Source organism: Anser cygnoides, chromosome 13 (assembly GCF_040182565.1).
Source record: "Anser cygnoides isolate HZ-2024a breed goose chromosome 13, Taihu_goose_T2T_genome, whole genome shotgun sequence".
In the NCBI taxonomy this organism is placed as follows: Eukaryota; Metazoa; Chordata; class Aves; order Anseriformes; family Anatidae; genus Anser; species Anser cygnoides.
In genome coordinates, this window is record NC_089885.1 from 10,047,472 (window position 1) to 10,072,448 (window position 24,977).

Sequence of the window (24,977 nt, forward strand, 5' to 3'; positions counted from 1 at the left end):
TAACTATATTTTATATCTAATTTCAAGTCTCCCTCAACCTTTAGGGAGATTTTTTATCATTAAGAATAGACTCCCAGATCTTTCATATCTGTTCTACAGCCAGAAGAAATAATTGTATGAAAAGCTACAATACACCATAAAAATGTGACTTTTTTTGATCTGTTTCTCATTTCAGTCCAAAGTTGAAATAAAGCTTCGTGGATCAAGATTGGATACTAACATTCTGAGCATATCTTAGTAAGTAGTTACAAATAAACATTTCACAGAACCATAGAATATCCCAAGTTGGAAGGGATGCACAAGGATCATCGAGTCCAACTCCTGGCTCCACACACGACCACCCAAAAATCAAACCATATATCTGAGAGTGTTGTCCATCTTGAACTCCAACAGGGTTGGTGCCATGTCCATTTCCCTGGAGAATCTGTTCCAGTGCCTGGCCAGCCTCTCAGTGAAGAACCTTTCCCTAATTTCTAATTTGAAACTCCCCTGTTGGTGCTTCATGCTGTTCTCTCGGGTCCTATTGCTGGTCAGCAGAGAGAGATCAGTGCCTCTCCTGCCCTCTAGACCCTTCATCTTCTTTGTTACCCTATGTCCATTTGCAAACTTTAAAAACTTTCTGTAAGCAGATCATATTTTCTCAAATATATTCATTATTACTTGAATTTGTTCTACCATTTGTTATGTGAATCAAATAATGAATTTCTTCTACATGGATGTCAGCTGATACATAAAACTTCCATATTCCTCCTTTCTTTGACTTGCCACGTAAGCAACACGGTAGTGTCAGCTTCCTTACAGGTGGATTATAAGGATGTGCTTAGACATACTGGAGGCTTGTAACTTTGAAATTCATTTTTCCCAAATTTTAGTGCCAATACAAATTCACATGAAATGAAAGGGATGCTACTTTATCAGAAGAAAATACCTCATGGAAAATATTTTCAGAAATACATTAGTGGGATTTACTTGGGATCAGTTTGATGTAATGAATTAATTTTAAATCCATACCCGAAATCTTAAGACAGATCCATAGAGCAATCAGAGGTTTTATGTTTTCAAGAGGGGAGAAAATATAGCCATTTTGGAGTAACATTTTTTGCAGGCAAGAAAAGCAGAATAGGTTCAACAAACCAACAGAAGGAGCAGAAAAATTACCCCCACCTGTTTTCCTCTCTGTCTTTCTCCCTTGACATGTTACAAAATTTATTTTGAACAAATGGGTTTCAAAGCCCTCCCACTGTTTTTAGAATGGGTATGTATTACCGTAAAATACAGGTCATATTTGTGCAGTATTTGTATAGAAGTAAACATAATACACATACAATTTTTGGTGTAACTGCAGTTTCAGAAAGATAACTTCATTTTCTTAGTGTCTTTGGCCCTCCCATGCTGCTAGTGTATTCTCAGGGACTAACCAAAGAAACTAAAATAATCAGCTTAGATTCAAACACAAAAGTAATAGTGGTTCAACATCACACAATCTCTTTTCCCCATGAAAATTAATTTCATGGCTATTATGAGAAGCCTTTAAATTCTCACAACTACAGTCTAATTGTATCCTTGAAAATACCTGATAGGAACTATATTTTTTCCTAATATATCACTGTATCTTTTTCCTTCATCAGTATCTAGAATTCAAAAGCAAATTCCCTTTCTATTAGCTGAAAGCGCATTGTTTTATCATTTCAAAGACTTAATTATTTTTGTTTTGTTTTGTTTTTTAATATCTCATCGTATATATATCCCACATCGGAAATATTTGACTTATATTTTCTTCACTGGTCAATGTTTTCTAAGTGCTTCAGTAATACACTTTGTCAATGGTTCCTGTCTGAATCTCAGCACATGCAGAAGTAAAATGGTGCCATGGAGGAAAAAGACACCCCACAGCAGGGACTACAATCATCTGGCTTTCTGAACTTAACTGAAATTGCTGGGTTCAGTTTCCAGCTCCTCATGAAACTCATCTTATGCTAGAAAGTTAGTCAGTGTTTTGAGTGATAAGATTTTAAACCTCTCTGACACGGCTGATTCTTCAAACTTGGATTTCTGTAACTCAGATTCTTTTCAAAAAGTAAAGACAGGCATGGATGTGTTAAGAGAAAGGATTTCAGACATTACAGTAGCAAAGTAAGTAAAAACAGATGCAACTGCAGAAGGCAGTTGGCCTTTTCATTGGCCAAGCAGCGTATTTTAGTTTTTTTTTTTTTTTATGCTACAATACTTCTTTAATGATACTACAGTGGAGAAAATTACTGTGGTGAGTTGATTATACTGTATGGTGTTTTCTTTCTAAATGAAGATGTTTGGATTGCCAGCTCAAAGCACCACAGTGCTGCTTGAATTCAACGGCCAACTACAGATGAGCATTTGAAGAGATCTTTACTCAGACTGAACAAACTGCTGATTATACAGCAGTGCCTTGGAGCAAGATAGGTCAGCACCCTAGCTGAGGAGGTGCTGCAGAAATACAATGTGTTCAAAAATGACAGTAGTGTCACAGAGAACATTTCAGTAGTGATGGTCAAAAGGATGGAAAGCAAGTCTGATCATGAGTTAGCTTTCAAAACCACACTCCATAATGAAGACAACTGTGCTGAAGTATTAATATCATGCTGTACTGAATTGATTTGTACCATGCCCTCATTACCAGATTATCTAACCATTTCGTAGTTGTGCATTAAACAATACAGTAAACTTCCATCATAAATGAACTGCAAGACCAATGTTGCATAACATTAATTTACTTTAACTTGTGGTGTGAATTGTAGTTGAAAACAAGAAAACAACTGTGGACTCAACCATGAAATATTCCCATTCCTGCATTGGTCCCCCAAAATAACTTTCCAAGTTAAAGCACTGGAATTTGTATAAAAATCCTGCAGGTGGATACAAAATGTACTCATTTGTAGGTTTGATTTTCTGAAGCACTGCAGTGACTTTATAGTGATTCAATTTCTTCATTATTACATGCAGATAACTCAGTTACAGGAGAGTCCATTGTTTTCCAGATAATTTCTATGTTTGTGGTGTTAGGTATTATTAGTGAACATAGGGTCCTAACACAATTAGACCAGAAATCCTCCCTGAAACAAAAGCTATCATTGGCCTGGCAAAAGCAGCTTTGATTTATTCATCTAAATATATTAATAGTACCTGGACATAAATAACTTCTCTATTTAATTCAAATATGATAACTTCATTATCTTGGTTTACTTGTGGCTCAACATAAAATCAAGAGATATAAAAGAGAAGGCACAATGAGTTTGTAGGAAATGTAATCATTCCACAAGATAATTGAATTTGGATGTCCTCTTCCAAAACACTTCTAATGTCCTATTTGAATAGAAGTAGCTAGGCTGTATTAAGGTTAACTGAAAGGATATAAAGAGCCCTATTGATTCTGTAGGGTCAAGACTTTGCTCTAAATAGAGACATGTCACCCTTCCAAGGGCACAAATCAGACTTACCAGGTACTGTCCATGAGAAGATTAAATATCACAATGCTTAAACAATTTGTTTAAACTTCACAAGCACCACATAACCACTTCTATTCTATTGTCTACAATTTCTTAGATTTATGTTATAGTTTGATCTCTCAAATTTAGACATTTATGCAAATTTTATTTTATTTTTTACTGAAATAGAAATTTGAGAAGGAACTAGAATACAGCTCTTCTAATCTGTAGGTGAATACCCAAGGTGTTAAGCAAGACAATATTTTCCTGTGTGACCTGATCTAGGTGTTCCTGCTCCAGCAGGGGGATTGGACTAGATGATCTTTCAAGGTCCCTTGCAATCCCTAACATTCTGTGATTCTGTGATTCTTTCCCTGCATTTTGCATAAGCTTGTCCAAAACTCACATTCAGAGTATGCCTACTGATTTAAAATACTTGCAAGGCATAGGTAAGGAAGACCTAGATTATTGATTCTGCCAAGACTAGCGACAGACACAAAGCTGGTCTTTAGTGTGCTCAAATATTCAGGCTACCCAGAAAACAATTTCAGAAGACTGGAAAAAAATACATGTGACATGAACTTTAGGCACGCTAGGTGGGAACTGACTTGAAGTTTGGAGGACTAAAATTTGCATTTTAAGCAGTGCAAGAGATACAGGCAATTATTTTGATTTCTGGAAAGTTCAGTAGATGTGAAGTCAAAGGGCGAAGGTGATGGGACCTAAGAATTTAAATTCACTTACCTAATTAATAGAACCTTTATGTTCAGAAATTCTAAAGGGAAGTCTGTACACCTAAAAGGGTGATTTCCATTTTGAGAGACATACCAACAAGGGTTTAAATCTATAACTCATATGCATGTAATTATTATCACCACTTACTTACAGCATACAAGTATACCAGTAGCTGATGTGAAATCACACTGATCTCTATGTAGTTGTCACTGCATTTCTATTGGTACACGAATCAGAGATTTTGAAACACGCCATGAATTGTAGCACAGACTTATGAGTCACTTTTTAAAAGCACGCCTTTAGCCTTCAAAGAGGCTTGTTATTGCAACAGCTATGGTAGAACATATTCATAGCAAACAATCTGCTTTCACGGTAACTATTCCTGGTTCTGTCCCTCAGTTGCAGAACGATCTGGAGCATCATTAGCTATGGTTGCACTTTGGTTTCTTCAAACATAAAACTGGACTGGGATATTATTCCATATGCCCCAGAGGTATTCTAAGACCTACAAAAACTTTGCAATACACAAATGCTTGTGTAAGACAGGAGGAACTGGTAGTTCCTTTAGCATCCCTAATAAGCACTTGGTATTTCCAGAAACTGTTCTCTGACACTAGTACCGGTAGTGGTGGTGACAGAAAACATGGAGATGCTTTTACCTTCTGTTTTAGCCGATTATATCCAAATATAAGCCACTGGAACAGACAGAAGTATGGGATTTTTAATTCAGGTGCAGATGGGAGTGGGTGGAAAGGAGAAAACAGCTGGGATAGAAGCAATATAAAATCATGTACATAACAGGAAACTTTTGCTGGTTGTTCACCAGAGAAACACAGTGCTAAAACCTTCTCTCTCACCACGTAGTGTAGAGCATATCGATGTGATGTTAGATATTGAAACTCCTTCAGCCCTTTAGATGAATTAATGCTCTTAATTTCATGAAGGGAACGAAAATTGAATGACAGAAAAGAATTTTGGGTACTGCAGCCACACTGTAATTCAGCATATGCTAAAATTTGTTCTTTGGGATTCCTATACACATATAGAAATATCTCCCTGTTACTTTAAAGAAGTCCTTGAATAGATGCAGAGCAATAATAAATAGATTGCATTATCCAACCAAATGTTCTTCGCAGTAACACATTTATAATATTTAACTCATATAGAACATTTGGTTAAGAGATATCAGGACTCATCATAAAGAATGGCAAAATAATTGCCATCACTTTGCATTTAAGCAGATTGAGGCATTAAGCAATGACATTGACTAAGCTGCAGACCAGCTTTTAGAGCCCAGCTTCTCTGTCAAAAAAGCCACTAGTAAGACTTTAGAGGTGCTTTAAATATACAACCAAATAGCATAATGGAGAAAAAAACTACCCAAAATAAGATATAGTAGTTTATACATTGCTAAGAGTCAAATTAAGGCAACAGTGAGAAAGAGTACAAGGAGTAAGAAATAAGTATTTAGAGATAATAAAGGAGGTTAAAGAGTGAAAGTTAGCAATTAAGTTTGTCTGGAAGGCTAGAAACCACTACAGTTTATCCGTGCTAATGGATAGCATTCAACTGCCAAGCTATATTAAATATCTTTGTTAGGCACTCTACACTAAGTAAGAGAGAGTCCTGGCCATAAAGATCTTGTAGTTGAAACAAATGAAGAAAAGACTACACATAACATTTGATACAATTGAGATAAAAGGAATATTGTTAACATGGCGATGTGATAGCATTATTGCAGGCACCAAGAACTGATTATATTCATTCTACTAGAAGTTATATTCCTCTTCCTGAAGATTTGGGTTGTTTTTCTTTTCCTGATTATCTGATGAGGAAAAAATACAAAACAAGTTTTTACAATACAGATGAAATGGTTTAAATTACCTAGCAGACTGTGGTAAAGTTATATAGAAAACTGTTTGTTTTTAACATTATTTTGGGTCAGCTTTAGTAAACTTCATTGATTAGGAAATCAGAAATATTCCAGAATTACAACAAAAAATCTGTCACTGTCGTCATGTTTTCACAGTTCACACTGGCAGTTATATTCATGCATGTGAAGTCTTTACTAATCAGTGACAGGATCATGGAGGCAAAGATACTCTCTCAATTAATTTAGCTTTCCCTGCTGAATTTTAGTAGCCTTTATGACAGTTTGCAAAATTATAATTATGTCCTTCAAGTACTGCTGATAGTCAGACTTAGCTTTCTTGACTAACCAAGCAGTCCATTTCATGGATGTTATGCATCATGCACCTCTGTAATGCTTATTCCTTATACTGTTACTTATCCTTGATCAGGATCTTTCATAAGTGCAAGTTCCCCTTCCACATTAGCATTCTGATTCAACATAGCTGGCTGTGTCCAAGGTAGCATGCCAAGATACATAAATTCAAAACACTTCAGAAAGTACTTGGACAGGGAAGGAAAATAAAAAGTCCAGCCGCTGAGTAAGAATGGCTTCTGACAGCTGTCACGTCCTTCAGAAAAGGCTTTTAGTAACCTCCATTTTCCATCTCATTTCAACACCCCAGTGGAGACCTATTCTGAGATCTCACAAAGATATAAATGAGCATTTACTAATATCTGTACTGGTCAGGTGCTGTAAATGTGCTTGTTGAAGAAGACCTTTAAGAAAAAAAAAGTGTAGGGGCACTGTTCCTGTGTACAGTCCAAAGTCCAAAGCTCATGCCCAAAACTGCAGTTTAGAGAGGCCTATAAAGAGAATAGCAAGTGGAAGATCTCATTCCCCTTGCACCCACGTGCCTAATTACTATGGTCATTTTATAGACAAGTACTCATTTCAATAGAGATATAGTAAGATTACTTCAGGCAGGGGACCAACAATCGTCCATAAAGGAATCTACTAAAGGCAAAAAGTTTTGTACACCCATCCCCACAACTATCAGATGAACATTGTAAATATCTTTCTCTGACACTTAGATTTTTATATTTCTTTTTACTATTCATAATATTGCATTACTAGATAAATTTATCAGACAAAGCCTGGGGAATCTTACATATATGTGAACCCCTCCAGCTTCTGTTAGCTGGAAGATGTTATTTTGAATGGGGTAAGACATTTATCAACAGCAATGGCTAATAAAAATAACTAGCCTTGGAGAATAAACAAATTTCCTTGAATTTCTAAACCATTGCAAAATCACATATATATATATACTTTAAAACACTGCAGGTACTGTCCTGTCTGTCTTCATCACAGAAAATAATTTTGGAATGGAAAATTATTCCAATATTTATTTTCATCAGGATCCAAGTAAGTTTCTTTAAAATTTGCTAGGTTTCTAAAACCCTGTGTAGCTCTTAACTTCATAGTAATGCATTATTTGGAGTTTTCCTAATCTATCACTAATATATGCATTATATACATATATATATATAGTTCATACATATATATATAGATACAAATAATTCAAGATGCTTTCTGGTGTCAATCACTTCTACAAATGGCTCTGCAATTTTAAAGGCTTCTGAGTGTTCAGAAAAAAAATATATAAATAAAACAAAATAAAATAAAAGCACCTACCTGCATTTTGTCCTCCAGAAATGGCTTTCTTCCAATGCAGAATTATACTTACTGAAACCAGTCTTTCATATTCAATACTTAGGTTCTTATAAGAAGAAAATACATTTTCTGTGGGGAACTAATTAGCTGCAGTATCTATGACTTTTGCCACACAAGAGCTTCTCAAAGGCACCTGATGATGGACTCCTTCCCTTCAACCTTCAGGTCTTTTCTGCCAGAAACTGTTGTACTTAGTTTTGTTTATTTAATTTCAGATCATCTTTCAAAATAATCTCATGCTTGTTATTCACTTTTTCCACAACCACTTGTGTCTTAAATTCCTCACTTTGTGCATCAGACCATGCTCTGGGATTTGACTGGCAGAGAAGGAACCTTGAGTTCAGGGGGGAAAAAAAATGTAGAAGAAAGACTGTGGGGGAGTTCTGGATACTGGAGATAAAGTTTTGGCCCAAATAAACTCAGGACTCCTAAACTGAAAGACTTTAAAGGTCTCCAGGGCCAAACTCAAAACTGTCTTTTATGTGGCCTGCAACTTGTACTTTTTACAGGAGGAAAGAACAAAGAGAAAAGAGCAGAAAGGCAGGAAGAAAGGAAGACAAATTGTGCTGTATTTGAAAATAAGAAAGCAGAAAGTAATTGATCCTCTGCCTATGATTTAGACAGAAATGCCTAATTTTGTAGAAGGTATGTTAATCCACAGAACAGCAAACCACAGACTAAAATCAGAATGTAGCAAATTTCTTTGGAAAAAAAAAAAATAATGCTAGAGCATTCTAGTGGAGAAAAGTATGAAAGGAAGAGGAAAAGCCAACTTTAGAATAATAAGCAAGAAATTACCTTTCTATAGGACATGAAGAGGAAGTCAGGAAGCTAAATGATGTAGCAGAGCAGATCATTTCATATGCAAATGGAGGAGAGATTAGTTATGTCTTAGTTTCAGCCAGGGACTCCCAAAAGACCACTGCTGGAGGCTTAAGTCACTTTGGTGAGGCCAAAGGAAGTTGCTGCTGTTCCTAGATGAAAGAGAATAAGAGAAAAGGGCCAATTACTTTAAACAGCAATACAGCATTGTAACATTTTTAATCAAGCAGGAAAAAATGAGGTCCTTTGAATATTAATTTTCTACTGCAGTACTACTATGAAGAAAACAAAATGTAAAAAATCTCTTATCTGAATCCAGCACATTTTGTGCTTTTACTTTTTCTTCTATCAACCTCTTAGCAAGTCTGATGGTTAAATATTGGCCTTAATTCTAGCCTGATCACATTTATCTGGGGATATCTCTTGGTTCATTTGGTTCATTGCTTTAGAAACAAATGGGGAGTGTCAGAAAACTGTGAACGTAATGAAGCCAAATTTTGTGTGAATTGGTGTCCCGTATAGTTCCACCACAGCATGCTAAATTCCCTTTCTCACATCCACTATAGAATCACTGCACTGAAATCTCCTCTTTGGGTGGAACACCAATTTTTCTGTATCACAAATTATTTTCCACAAATTCGTTAGGACCTTAGTTATTTTTAAGATCTGTTTCTCTCCTATGTTGCAAACACTGAGTTGAGACTGATTAGTGAAGTCAGGGAAACAGTTATACGGTCTTCATTTTCTAAGGAAAGGAAGGTAATATGAAAGCCTCATTAATTTCACTTCCAGAAACAGTGGAAAAACATTTTTTTTTCCTCCACAGTGTAAGAAGCACAAAATTGATAGTAAAACACACTTTATCACTTTATTCTTATATTTCTGTGAAGTTGCTGATCAAAAACCAATACATGCATAAAAGCAAGCAAACAAAAAAAACCACATAACTGAAAAAACTCACACAAAAGTAAGAAGCTCCGATTGATTACTTAAAATTAGAATCTAAGCTAAGTTAGTATATTGATTGAAACTTATTATCTGATTGCCATTATTTTTTTCCAGAAAGTTACATATAATTATATATTAGATACAGGATATCATGTCTCTACCCTGTTGAAATGAAAATACTTTTTTCTCATCTCAAAAGCTGAGTGTCCCCACATCTTACAACAGAAGACTATGATGAGATATGCACTTTTTTTTTTTTTTTAAATCTATCACCATTTTCCCAAAGGTGCACTTCAAGTTACAAAACTATCAAAAATTCTGACTTTGAACTTTTCTATCACAAATTTCAAAGCTCAAGAGAGAACAAGCACATGTTGAACTAAAGCTTTCAGATGCAAAACCTAATATTTTCTTTAGGAAATTTACAAAATCATTGGAATTAATTAGATAATTCATTCTGTTTTCCTGCAAAAAAATGAAAAGTTGTTTTTTTTTTTTTTTAAATGTCTTTGACTGGTGAACAATATTCTGTTACTTTTGCAGTCATGGTGATATTTCAACAATGACCCAGATCACAGTTTCATAACATTCACAGTCTTAATACAAGTAGCAGAATTATTTGGGTGTCATCCACTGTTTTTAGAAACAGACAAATCTCGGGCTATTTCAAAATTTTGCTAAAAGAAGGACGAAATATTCATAAAACAGCAAAAGTTTGTAATTTTTCTTCAGAATTTGTTTTCACTAGGAATTACTGTCACAGCCTTGATTTGATTATTGGTTTATTAAAGCCTTGCATGATGGTCATAGTTTCCCGGAACCTTTTTATACAATACACAGAATTATATTTCATTTTTACATTAATGTGCTCTTTTAATATTAAAATCATTCATTAACGTGAAAAGCATCATTAAAATGCTTCTAATGTTAGCTTCATGCTAAGTTCATAAACCACTTTATAAATTTAAAATCCATTCAAAAAGCTGACTTCTTATCACACTTGTCACAGGGTAGCCTATTGTTGCCTGAACTGATGACATTGGTTACTATGGAAATGGTGTATTTCAAAGGGGAAGAACATGAAATGAAACCAAAAGAGACAAATGTTAAACACAGGACAGATATATAGAGAGATGTCTGTGTATGTGTTGCATTGCTACTTGTTAGGAATACTGAACCTTAGATTGTCTAAGAGTTGGTGAGACTTAATTCTTCATCAGTTGTTATAATTTAATTTTTCAACCTCTACTCCCTCCTTAAGACATATAAACACATCATCCCAACTCACGTAAATCTCAGAAATTTTGTTTCTTGTACCATCTAGAAAAGGTATACACCTTTTTTTATCTATGTCTTCATCCCGTCTTCCTCTCTGGTCTTGATGCCTTTCAACTTTTTCAACAACATTTTAAACATTTTAAAAGGGTTCTGACAAGATATGCTGCTTCATTTGTCCCTTGTACAAAACAACCTCCTCTTTCAGGCTCTCCATTATTGCCTTCTCTTTGACACCATCAAAAACAAAATTCTGTCCTGATTTCCCATATGACTCTTTTAGGACAAGACAAAATAGAAATCCAGAAAATCGTAATTATTTGTCAGTCTCTTCTAAAGACTACTATCTTCCAATGCAGACATAAAAACAACATAGAAATGAAACACAAGTGACCAGGATAAATGACATCATGGGTTGTCCTGCTCTATATAGAGCTCAACTCTAGTGAAATAAGCTCCTGTTTTTTTATCTGAGTATTCTGCTGCCATCTTTACCCACTATTGTGTTGTACCCTCAGGTTTGTATCATTCATTCTTCTTTCTTTTTCACAGCAGGAAGGTTCATTAATTATATATTCATCATCAAAACCAACACATTTGTACAGGTTTGGGGAAAGAACAATATTTGCTGTAAAGTTCATCATATTAGTTTTACATCTAGGAAGACCTCTGTCTCTCAAAACAGAAGAAAATATGTTATTCTCTTAATAACATGAACAGTTACAGAATGGAGGAATTTCAGCAGTCTGAATCAGCTCTTCATTTCTTTTTGAGGGCACAATAGCATCATAGGAAGGTCTGCTGGCTCACAGTTGGAATCTTCTATCAGTCCCCTTTCTGGAAAGCATACGTAATGGATTCCTATCCAACAATACCATGCACAATTAATGGGGAGGGGTAAGGATAAGTACAGCTTCTTCATTATTAGTATAAAACTTGGAAGAGAGCTCCAAAACCCTTAGGCATAAAGCACTGAAAGTGAGATCAATTTCCTAGGAGAGTATTTAGAGAAAATACTGACATTTTAACATAAGTTTTGGTCCCAGATAAAGATTTTTTTGTTTGTTTGTTTGTTTTTTGTTTGTTGTTATGCAATAGAATTTTCCCAACCACATGATTTAAGAACAGTGGTTTGAACCCTGTAAGGTATTTCAAGCTCAATGCATTTTAAATTAAAATACTTTATTTCCTTATCACATTTACACAAACACGATCCCGCATCATCCTCAAAGACTAACGGAGAAGCATTTCTTGACAGAAAACTATTCCATTGAAAATATAAACTGTCTCAAATATTGTCATCTACAGCCAGTCAGTTTTCAGTGGAAGAACAGTTCTTCTGTGTAAGGCAGACCAGGCCTCTGTTGAACTTACTACACGTTTGCTAGACTAGAACAAGTTCTCCTTTTGCTATTTGATGAATTCTTTCCCTGCTGCCCATACATTTGCTAAATGGAAGTAAGTTATAGTCTCTTTTAGGCATACTTTATAAATAAAATCAGTTAAAGATCAGCTATCGTGTTAGATACTAGACAGTTATACCATGTCTTTCTATAAAAGAATTAGTATTTGGCCATGTAAATCTTTATATTCACCTTTAAACCTTGTATTCAATATGAAGAGAAACACAGAAGTCTAAGACCTGAAACTACAAATCATTCCTTATAGAACCATTCAGATACCTGAATATCTATGGGACTGCCCATATTGGTTATGTTAGAGCAGGACTTTTCTTAGTAAGGTTAGGTTACAGTTAGTTCACTGCAATCTGTGTGAGGTTAGTGCTTTTAGTGATCTTTTAGTGACTGGATTTGTTATTGTACTAGTCTTTCCTGGTCAGAAATATTTCCAACTAAATTAAATCTGGTATAGATCTTTTCCTCTCTTTCCTTTTTTGCCTTTTTTTTTTCCCCCAGAAAAAAAAAAAAAAAACTCAAATTATGTACTTCTCTTACTTAAGAAAAAAATACAACAAAAAAACATATAATTTCCTCTTCCATTGCTTTTCCAGCTAGTAGTTTAGCAGCTGCATAAAAGAGAACAACAATATACCCTTCACCTCACCTTAAACTACACATTACTTAACAAGCATACATCAGAAAGAATGTATTGTTCATATCACAAAACTTTGTACTTGCAACAAACAAAATTAGATCAACTGCTGATGCAGGGGTGACCAAATTCAGCCACCGAGTTGTTTTTCCAAAGCCAATGCTGAGATAAAAGAAGCTGATGCTTGATGTTATTTGACTTTCAAAAACACCTCCTTAAAAGCATGATAAATGTCTGTTTTGCAGTTTGTGACTGATTCAAATAATGCTGGAAACCTGTTAGCACCATGTGAAAAATAATAAGATCATTTCTTCCCCCTGTTGGACTTGAGTAAGACAAATGAGAACCCCTCTTCTGGTATTAACTGCTAATTAGTATTGATTTTAAATGGAAACTCCATTCAAACTATAAAAAGCATCAGAGATTCTCCTTGGGCTGCCCCCTCCAGATTGATTTAACATCTGGAATATCAGAGAAAATCATGCCCATCTGGGATATTTGTTTCTTTAAAATATCTGTCCAACACTTTCACAAGAAAGCTTGCCCTTTCTTCAAAATTCAGGGATAATTTCATAGACAAGAGAACCTTCTTGCAAGAGAAAGCTCATTTCTTCATGGAGAAGTATAACTTTTATAAACTCAAACAAGAACTCCTCACCATTACAAAGCAACAAGACGCTGCTTAATATTCTGTCTGCAATGAAACATACTTGTATATATCTGATGCTGTGACTGTGTTTTTACACCCTATCAAACAGAAAAGTCTTAAGAGAGAAAAACGGCAACTAGCTAGACTTGCATGCAGCCTGCTGAAGTTCCTCCTAAGACATTTTGATTTCATAAAAAGGACCTACATAGCATTGATAACAACAGTACTTTTGTCAAAACTTTTGCAATATTCATCTGCTTTTCCCACACAGCCTCTGGTGGCGTTTGCAGATAAATGATTAGATAACTCAGCTCTCATTTCTTTAAAATAAAATCAAGTTGAAGAGGTAAGAGTTTCCAGTCTCCATAATAATGCAAAAGAGCTTGAAAATATGATACAAATGTAGGATGAAGGCTTTGAGAATTTTTTAAAATCTCAAGATTACACTGACAAATCAAGATTTATTTTTCTTCTTCTGGATACCCCTCAGAAGATATAATTTTTACTTTTTTTTTACTATTCTTCATTTTGCTAAAAATTTCTACTTCTACATGATTAAAAAATACATATATTTTTACAGGAGTTCACAATATTAGTGCCATTGAATAGGAGCTTTTTTTTTCTTGTAGTGAACTAAAATTATGTAACACGTTAGACACGGTAGATAATGCAAAAAGCCATGTAAATTCATGATTTTTTCAAACTCCATTCAGAAGGAAACACATACCTTTTATAAAGTTGTTTTAAGAATGATGGTCTATGAAGAGTGAAGGAGACAAAAGAAATGGACTCTGGCTGGAGGAGACCAAAAGTATTCTAACTGCTTTGATCTAGAACTCTTTAAATGAGTTCAAGCTTTTATAATCTACAAAGCAACTTGCAGAAGGTGAAAGAGCTGGATATATTTTCTCTCCTAGTTAATCAAATACAGATTATGTCAATATTATATTGCCATAAAACAGCTCCTATACAGATATCCACTTTCTGAATCAGGCTAGAATTAACAAACCAATAATTAGAGGCCAAACTCAGTGATCTCTCATCTCCGGCTATTAGTACCGTTCACTTCCTTTTAATGGTGGAGTTCATTATCTTGTTTTGAATATCAATTGCTTTTTATTTGTATTTTTAATTCTCTTGGATAAATTACATGTGTCTGATCCATTTAGATAATTCAGAGCTAAGATTTTTATAATGTTGACCTTTCCAAGGATCTCCTTGCCATCTGTTTTTATATTTAATTAGCTTTTTTCTTTCTTTCTTTCTTGCAGGATTCTATCAAAAAATGAAATAAATGAATATAATTACCGTTATCAGTTTGCTCTTATCTGATCTCCTGACCATGGTCTCAAATGCTGGTGATTACACAGTACTTCCGCTGTAGGACTTGTCATTATACGTCATACTTCTTATAACTATTAATCACGATGAGAAAGTAGAAGACACATTTTTATTTTTATTTATTTATTATTTTTTTTTCCCCAAAGGAAACCCTTAATCGATAGCAGAAGAAACATTTTGGTTTTATTCTTTCTCTTTTTTTTGTTCTTTCCTCAAGTCCTTTGGGCAATCTTGTATTTGTTACTCAAAATGCTTTGGAAGTATTTAAAAATTGATATAAGCAGCTCCACTGCTGGTGACACACAATTTCTGACAGCTATTAAAGTAATATATACACATACTTAATATCAGAGGTTAGACTGGGCATTTGAATTTTCAGAAGCTAACCAACAAAATGGAAATCTGCCCGTGGGAGTTATTTCCAACTCTAAGGCAATTCCCTGCCCAGCAGTCAAAGCATAATACTTTAATTCTAAACAAAGTACTCTGGGCCTACAAGCATATTCATCTCAGTAGTTAATACCATTGTTTCACTTATATCTGGCAATGCTTTTTTCCCATCCTGTTAAGGCTGGTTCATTTTAGGGCAAAATTGTTCATGCCTGGACTTCCAGGGCATCATGGCTTAAATTGGCAACGTATGTAAGTGTTGTCCTGCCATAACAGAAGACATTGCTCTATAACAAGTGTAATGTGACTAGAACAAAAGAAGGACCAGAAGAAAGATCTTACACGTCTACATACATCCAGCAGGTAGGGCTCACTAGAGGGAAGCTGCCATTACTCATGCCTCAGCTGGGGTCTGTGCAGCTACGGGATGGTGCTTGTGTTCCATACCATCTGAGCTGCCTAAGGAAAGTGGATTTCATCCCTTCTAGTTTCTTACAGAAGTTCTTACATTAAGCTTGATTATTTGCTCATTATTCAGTAAAGGGGTGAATTTAATCTTTCTAATACATAGCTTTAAAAACATTTTATTCCTTTTTAAAAAGTGTTTATTCTACCTCCTAAATTCTTCAAGAAGTCATGCATACAGAACAAATATTGTCCAGATAAACCAAGCAGATGAATTCCTACCTCCTGAAACAAGATTTCAGAAACTTATATCAAATATTTCCATTCCAGAAGTTCAGATCGTCTGTATTTTAATTTCTAGTGGATGATGCCTTTGATCTCCATGGAAACTGCTCCAAGGAGGTTTGAAATGTTACATATTATTTAATATATCTTATATTCACATAAATGTTGCCAGAAGATCTGTCATATCTGTTCAAGTGTAAAGTATCAAGGGACTTAAGAAAAGGAATACATTGAATTAAAACTCATTGTATCCTATCATTGTTGACACCACTGGCCTTGAAATATTGTCAATGAGACTCCTGAGAACAATCTTGAAAAATCAATAATCTCAGCAGAAAAAGCAGCAATTATTATAGTCAACAAGCTCATAATAAGGTATCGTATTCTATAACCTATGCCATTGAATTTTGGGTATATTTTAAATATCGAATGCTTTATTTGGCATTCATACTTGTAAAGTAATAAAGTTTACTGAGATTAATGTGGCTATTCTTTGATACCTAACACAAATTATATACTTAAAATCTATAAAATATTTTGGCAATCAAGGAAACAAAAAGAAACTGATAACTCTTAAGGTTTCACAAAACAGATCTTTTCATAATCAAATTATATATTTTTTTTATAAATGAGTTTAATATTAAAGAAAAAAAGCACATTTTACGAGTTCATTTACCGTTATGCTAAAAGTAATCCTTGAAATTGTTCAGTACAGTTGCACCAAGATTTTCCCTGAATATGAAGTTTCTTCATAAAACTACCTCTACTGAAATCTTTTTACATTATGGTACAAAGTGCTAAATAATCCTCAGCTTCTTTGGCTAAAAACAAGGATTTCGTAATGAGATACCTCAGTGAATGAAGCTGAGCTGTTTCTGGATGGAATTACCTTTTCAATACTTTCCTATTTCTGTCTTTTATGTGAAGTTACCCTGTGCACTTGTGCAGCAAGTACAGTCATTTGTGATAGCATCAATGATCCCTAGCCAGAGACTGATTCACCATGTGAACTTTTCACTAAACCTCCTTGGGCCTTTGTCCGTGCTAAAGTTAAAAAAATGTACAAACAAGGGGATTCACTTTGAAAAAAAATTCGCCTTTTCTTCAGTTGAACTATATTTGGGTAAAGCAAATTGCCAGGAAGAAAAAAAAAATCCCTGCTGTCAATGAGAGAGCCTCTAAAAAAGGTCCTGTCAAACCCTTTATTAAAAGTCTGAATGAATACAAAAGCTCTTTCTGTCACTGTAACACACAGAATGGCTGCAAATTGATCTTCTTTTTATGAAACTGAGAATTAGCAGGTAAAGAGTTCTGCCTGCCTCATTTTTAAATATTGACAAAAAAAGTTGTAAGATTGCACTAACTTGTTTCAAAATCTCCTCTGATTATATTTCTTGATAAGGAGAGGTGATATAAGCAAACTTTCACTAAAATTTAATGCAGAAAAAAAAATAACAAGGAAAATAACCCACCAGAAGGAAGAGTGATTTAAAGAAATTCATAGTCAAGGAAAAGCCTACACAAGCAAGATCGAGATTGCAGCATGCACAGGCTCAACTGCCACTAGAACCAAAAAAGCAACTGTAGTGAAGATGTGGCACTCTGATTGCCAGATGTTCACTAAAGACCCTCAATAGGTAGATGTGCTGCAGCTGCCTCCTCTTTCCTTTCTTTCTGCTTCATAGGCCTACATTTAATAAAAACTCTGCCTGAAACCTCATCCAAAATGAGGGCTTGCCAACTGTACCTCATTTTCTAATGCTTTATAATCCTAACTCTGAAATAGAGGTCTGGTTCTCTATCAATACATCCGACATACTGTACGTGGCACTTTGACCCACCCTCTCTCAAGCTGTGAAGACCTGATGATGGGGAGGATATGGCCCAGAGCATTTCTTTAAAGGTACTTAACTCCTCTATCTCTGAACTGAGGCAGGAAAGGTGCATTCCTGATGCTTGTAGGGAGAGAGAACAGTGAGGCAGGAGACTGTTCCTAACAGGGAATAGCTACCTAAACGAAGTAGCTCTTTGGTGAGAGAAACTTATTTCAAGTAGCTTTGCTTAGAGCATGGGGAATACAAATATTTGCTGTGTTTGGATTTAACACTTAGGGAGGCATTTCTCTCCCTCCTTTACTGGCTATTACTAGTGTTACAGTGAGAATGGACTAGTTAATGTACACGGTAATTATAGCATGCAATATAACAATGGCATTATCACCCACTAAAAAAGTCAATATAGCTGTGGGATTTATTCTTTGCTTTGTATTGTGTTTTTAAGAAGAAGAAAAAAAAGTTCAGCACAGAAGATTTCTTCAGAATTAATGACTGACTAGGTTAATGGTCTGCAACTCAGTTGCTATTGCTTAATAATGATGCTTCACATTCATATTGTTCTTTTCTTCGAAGGATCTTAAACTATCAGGTGTCATTCAGTGTATTTATATTCTAAGTATCCCAAAGTAGTAGTGGAGAGATGTGGGTAAGTGCAATAGCTATTATGTGCTAAGCAATAGTGCAGAGGTTTGAAAATTAGTTTAGCAGTACTGATCGGAGAGCTACTCTTTGCAGGGGAACTACTGCAGTAGATGAACAAAACCACGTTATTTATTTTAACAGCCTACTTGGAAGGGTGGACAAAGCAAACAATAGCTCAATAATGGCAGACTCCTCAAAGACTCTTTTTCAGTATTTCATTGATACTGCCAATACCTTTTGATAAGTTTTCATATTAAATTATGATTGTTTGTCCTGGTTTCAGCTAGGAGTTACTTTTCCTCTTAGTAGCTGGTAGGGTGCTGTGTTTGGGATTTAGGATGGGAATAATGTTGATAACACATTGATGTTTTAATTGTTGCAGAGCAGTGCTTACACTAAGCCAAGGACTTTTCAGCTTCTTACACTGTCCTGACAGTGGGCAGGCTGGGCGTACAGCAGGAGCTGGGAAGGGACAGACCCAGGACAGCTGACCCAAACTGGCCAAAGGGGTATTCCATACCATCTGACGTCATGCTGAAGAATTAATATGGGAGGGCTGGCCGGGGTGGGGGGGCGGCTGCTCGGGGATAGGCTGGGCATCGGTCAGCGGGTGGTGAGCAATTGCATTGTGTATCACTTGTTTTGTACACGCTACTATTAGTGGTACTATTATCATTATTATTATTATTTTCCTTTATTTTCTGTCCTAATAAACTGTCCTTATCTCAACCCGCAGGCTTTCATTTTTTTTCTGATTCTCTCCCCCATCCCAGAGAAGGAGGGGGGAGGGTGAGTGAATGGCTGTGTGGTGCTCAGCTGCCAGCCAGGTTAACCACAACAGTCCTTTCGGCATCTAACATGGGGCTCAAAGGGCCGAGATAACAACAGATCTGACCAGAACGTGTTAAAACAAAATTGTTATAAGCAGTAGATCTGCTTAATAGTTGCTAGCCACAATGTTGATTCTTTTGATCTCAGGTCTGCTGTGCCTGTTTTCCAAATTGAGTTATATAGCACATTACTTACTGTATGTGTTCCCAGTCATGCTGTTTATCCTTTCCGGGGGCTGGTTTAAGATTATTATTTTACTGTACGGTGTAACACTGGCTTATGATATGATAAAATTGCTGGTCATGAGACTAATCTGGTATTTGTACTCAGCATTGCTGTCAACTCCATACTTTGGAAACCATATCTCAGAAACTATTTTAACTGCAAAATCCTAAAAAACTGGTAGGATGCTTGAAAAAGGTGTGTCATCACCCTGACAATTCCAGAAATACACAAATCACTGCAATGTGATGGGGATTGGCCTATGCTTACCGAGCTGCATTCGACTCTGCGGCCACTCCACGTCCTTCGGCCACTCTAACCTCTGAGTCATGCCCTGCAGCCACTGCAAGTCCTGTGACAGGCCTAGCGGCCACTGCAACCCCTGCGGCCAGTCCAACACCTATGACGGGCCCAGTGGCCACTCCAATCCCAGCAGCCACTTCAACCCCAGTGGCTGTTCCAACCCCAGTGACGGGCCCTGTGGCTGTTCCAACCCCAGTGACGGGCCCTGTGGCTGTTCCAACCCCTGTGACAGGCCCAGCATTCATTCCAACCCCTGTGACAGGCCCTGCGGCTGTTCCAACCCCTGTAACGGGCCCTGCAGCCATTCCAACTCATGTGACAGGCCCCAAGGCTAGGCCCCCCCAAGAAAACAAACAAACTTTGTTTTCAAAGCTGATTTTTCAATGAGAATGAAATAATTCCCTCAAACAAACAGAGTTTTGAGGTATATCATCATTTCCACATATTGGAATTAGGAATTACTTCCCAATTTTGTAATTCATTTATGAACAAATGCCATCTCTTACTTGTGGCATAAATTACAAACTATGAACTAACATGAATGTTGTGACAAGAAGATATCTTTTTCTGAACTGCTGTGATATATAGTATGTAGATGTATGGCCATAACTTGTTGCATGAAAAGACAGTTGAACACCAAACATAAGAATATAGTCTAATTTAATGCATATATTGTTAATCAATAACCTTTAGACTAGAAGGCAGTGGGGTGGAATAGTCATAGTAAGGCACAGAATGGGGTCAAGAAAATCCTCATGTTTATGAGTATTAGATTCTCAAATAGGTCAATAAATTCTTGATTAATGTGGTAGTTTTTCTTGTTTTGATTAAATCCAGCACCTTGTTTTTCTCATATTCAATGGCATTCCAACTAAGCCAGAAATATCAGCTAAAATACTTCATAAAATGCTTCTTGGAAATTTAAGTGCATCATATCCACTGTATTTACCTCTTCTATAATGGCAGTAATCTCTCTGGAGAATTTCAGCAGATTCATTAGGCACAACCTCTCGTATTTTGTCACCCAGTCAAGCTCTTCTTATCAGCAGAGGAGTACAAAATAATACCAAACTAAACTGCAGCAGCTCTCTCCTCTTTGCACAACAAAAGACTGAGAGAAAAAGACATTTAAGTGCAGTGCTAATTTAAGCCATCCTTTACTCTTTACTAACTTCATCCTTACTTTGCTAGGACTAGGAAGAGCCTTCCAAGGTATTTTGTTATTTTCATATACAAATTGCCCTATTATTAAAACAAATCTGTAAACATGCATTAAATTCTTTGACATTGTTAATATACAGAGCCTTCTATGCTGGATTATTTTTTTTTTTTTCATTCTGTTTTCTGAGTAAAATAGCAAATCCAACATACCAGCCAGATTAAATAATAGCACATCATAATCCACACAGTTTTAAGTATCTTACAACTAGTTTTTAAAAAAAGAGAAAAGAGAAAAAAAAAAACTGATGGATGTAGCTAAGTCTAAAACAGTTATTTCAGACACCAGATATGTCAGATATCTGCCTTTAGAATTTATTTAGACAATAACAACTTTGCCTATTCCCATGTGAATCATTAACCATCATAATCCTACCTAGAGTCCAGTTCTCCGAGGAACTATTAACTTCCCTATGAACTGTTTGCATCTCAGGGAACACTTTGAACCCTTTTTTTTTTTTTTAATTTTTATGAGATAAAATCATAATTTATCTATGGTCTATATAAAATAAATGGTAGATAATTTTTGGGCCATACAAATGAAGCATAAAAACACTGGCAACTTGAAATTCATTTGCCAGATGTGAGCCTGGTATGCAGAGAGGTATAATAGTAGCACAGGCTCTCTGTGACTGTTGTTGCATCAGATCCTGTAGCCAGATGATGAACACTGCTGCTCCAATCTACTCCTTGTTTGGTTTCCAGTTGCAAATTGGTCAGTACACAGATGGTATTTCTCCTTATTCTACACTATTACTTCTACCAACACCATGCAGATTACAGTAATACACAAGGGCATTAAATAGCACTCAATGAATTTCACCAGACGAAATTTTTGAATCTCTTCAGTGCTGAACGTTTCAAAAATGTTGCGACAGTGAAAACCCCACATCTTCCAAAGAACACTCAATCTACCTTTAAAAGTGTACTTTTGAAGGTAATATTAACTCCTGAGAGTAGCCTGTAAGGTATCTTTTTTATATATAGGAAGATAACAAAGTTAAACAATAATCAATTGTAGAAATCTTCTGGCAAGATCTGATTTCAAAATGTAATTCTCCTAGCCTAGGCTCTGTAACTCACTATATATCATCATAGATCCCATCCTTATTGACTGAGCTGGGAGGCCTGCAGGGCTTGTTAAAGTCTATAAAATCTATTTAAAGGCTTTCAGCTTTGGCATTTGGTAGAAGCAGCCTGACATTACCAAACCAGAATTACTTTATCTATGCAAATAAAAAATTCAGTGTAGTTGTAGGATTTAAGACAGGAACTTTCTACTTTTTAAAAATCTTCTTGGATGATGTTGCATGATAAAATGCAACATATCAAGACATTTTCAGCATCTGTTTTTTCCCTAAAAGTTTACTCATAATATAGTCCAATATGCTTCAGTGGCATAACTTTTTGAGTGGATAATCTGTAGTCTTGCCAAACATTTCTACCATGTAGCCTCCCAAAAGGTTAACACTAAGAAAATCAGCTGCATTACCTTTCTAGGAGCAATTAGTAACAGATGCATCACAGCTTCCACGTAATTATCAGCATCATATAAATTAAAAAAAGAAACAAAACGAAACTGTTTTATACTTTTCGGCCTTAGTTCAACACTTAAATACAACAGGCAAGAAGCCTAATTTGGGGGTGATAACTTAATCACATATCTAGATCTTACTGAATAAACTCTTTCTCTAGTCCTAAAATATTAGATATGTATTTGCACCAAATATTGACAGGGTATAGTCATACTTTTCATATCATACTTTTATTATCATACTTTTTATTGATCCCAGAACATATAACAGGAGTAAATAAGATCTAAAGAATCTGTTTATTAGATTAAAATCCCAAAATCCCAAAGGCCCTTCTGTAAGCATTAAGAATGTGCAGGTTTCATAACACTACCAAGGGTTCCTTGGTAAACAGATTTCATATCATGGAGAACTTCTTGTGCTAAGCCTGCTATATCCATGGATTATAGTTACACCAAAAGAGAGAATCAGTGTCAGAATAAAGCACCAAAACACATCTGAAAGATGGAAACTTTCCTTCTATGTTATAAGCCATTGTCATTAAACATCAGAAGCCAGATCATCTGCTATTAAATTCTGCTACTCAAGACTTTGATCCATATTTATTTGTCAGAGGACTGTTCAGGTTTTTGTTTGTTTGTTGCTTTCTTTTTCCTTTGATCTTAAGGTCATATATATAAAACCTTTATCAGAATTAAGGATTTGGAACAGAAGATGTGTCATTATGACTTTATTTCTGGAAAGCATTTGATTGAAAGGGTAATCTGCAGATAGGAATGAAGTGCAGTTCACTGCATTTTCTGCTATGAAATATGTAGAGGATACCTTTAGTTATTACTGATTGACAAATGAGATGTTAGGTATTTGAAGGCAAACGTTATATCACAAGCTACCATTTACGATAGAGCACTGATAGACTATTTTAATTAAGTGTATAATGAGGTGTATAATAAAAGAGTGGGAAGGCGCTGTAACATTGCAAATATGTATAAAGTCATCTAGACATTTTAGTCATGTTTTCTCAGATATACCCTTTTATTGCACATTGTTAGTAACAAAAAGGTTGCAGGTCTAAGAATTAACTTTTTTGATCTGACAGCACTGTATTACTGAGAGATTCGAGTCCCAGAGTAATGCTTTTTCTCTCCTGTGAACCTACGCAAAGGACAAACTCAGAGTTGCTTCTTTTTGTATGGTCAATAAAGCACTGTAAAAGGTCACATCACTCTTCCCTTGTTGGACTGGTTTTATTGAGGACGCAAGAGCTTGTTTACTTTTTATAAAGAATATGTCAAAAATATAGTGTGGTCTCTAGTGAGCATCATTATAAATAGACACTTATCAGCAGACATTCTGAAGATCAAGGGGTATTCGGTGGTAATGATCCCAGTTATCATTTGTAGACATGGATCCAATTGTTGATACATGAACTAATCTCTAGGGGAAATGGTAGATTAGAGGTTAGGGATTTCCCTTCAGACTTCATTTCTTTATGCTGCTATTGGCCTCTTCTGCATCTTCAGGCAAGAATCTTCAGAACCTTAATTGTTGGTGATTTTGACATTACATCATTCATGTAGGGGCTAATACTTTTCACCTCATTTTGGAGGTAAGTATTTCTATTAAATTAACTGTCTTAAGAGTTTTCCTTTTGGCCCTGATGTATTCAAGAATCATTTTATAGAGTTGTAAGCATATCAGAAAAAAAAAAAAAAAAACTTTAAGATAAAGTAATTCATTACAGAAATCTTATCCAATAGTTAAATTCTAGGAACTACTTATGACCCTTATGACCAAAGACTTACTGTTTCCCATCAAAAAAAAAAAAAAAAAAAAAACACTATTGAGCACTGAACTCTAATGTCTACCTTTGGAACCACTGGTAGTACATTCCAGTAGTTTTCTGGAAGCCATGAAATTCAGAAGAGGGACACCAATAGTGCCCAAAGCACATGCTAACTCAGTGAGCTATCTCGGATAACAAAGAATGGAGACATAATGGTACCAGATTTTGGCTTCACTCAGTCATCAGAAATACTAAAATTATTGTTAGGGAAGAGGAATGACAAAAGAATCACAGGAATAGAATTATGGATTCAGGTATCTGGGAAGCTAATTAATGCTACTGATCCAGCCCCCTTTATGGTACCTGAAGAAATACCGGCAAACGTTAAAGTATTTTTACGTATGGCAGAATGAGAGTAGATACACATAAGAATTACTCTGATGTTTATATCAAATAGCTGCTTAAGTATACATATGGTTCTGGATGTGCAAAATAGCTATTGGCAGTGTGTTTTATTTCTCTGATTTTCAAGAAAGACACTAAAGTGTTTTTTTTTGTGTTTTTGTTTTTTTTTTACCTCCTCTCACCTTCCAGAAAGACAGTCTGAATAAAATGAAATTTAGCATGCAGGAGTTCTGGACGCTTGTAAATGCAATTAT

The 24,977-nt window shown here is 35.5% G+C and overlaps 1 long non-coding RNA gene across 6 annotated transcripts in view; it reads right to left on the reverse strand.

Annotated features, from left to right (window-relative positions):
* The window catches only part of LOC106037625 (uncharacterized), a 79,307-nt gene extending 54,976 nt beyond the window's left edge, over window positions 1-24,331 (reverse strand). For 2 of the 6 annotated variants that reach the window (XR_010834766.1, XR_010834765.1), the window contains exons 1-2: window positions 19,750-24,329; window positions 8,581-8,756 (exon numbers count right to left, since the gene is read on the reverse strand). This is a non-coding gene — a long non-coding RNA (uncharacterized lncRNA). Of the gene's footprint in view, window positions 1-5,900; window positions 6,022-8,580; window positions 8,757-19,749 lie in introns of those variants that run through there. The other 4 variants (XR_001208143.3, XR_001208142.3, XR_010834764.1 and 1 more) reach the window with 3 other exon arrangements.
* Between the last annotated feature and the right edge of the window lie 646 nt (window positions 24,332-24,977).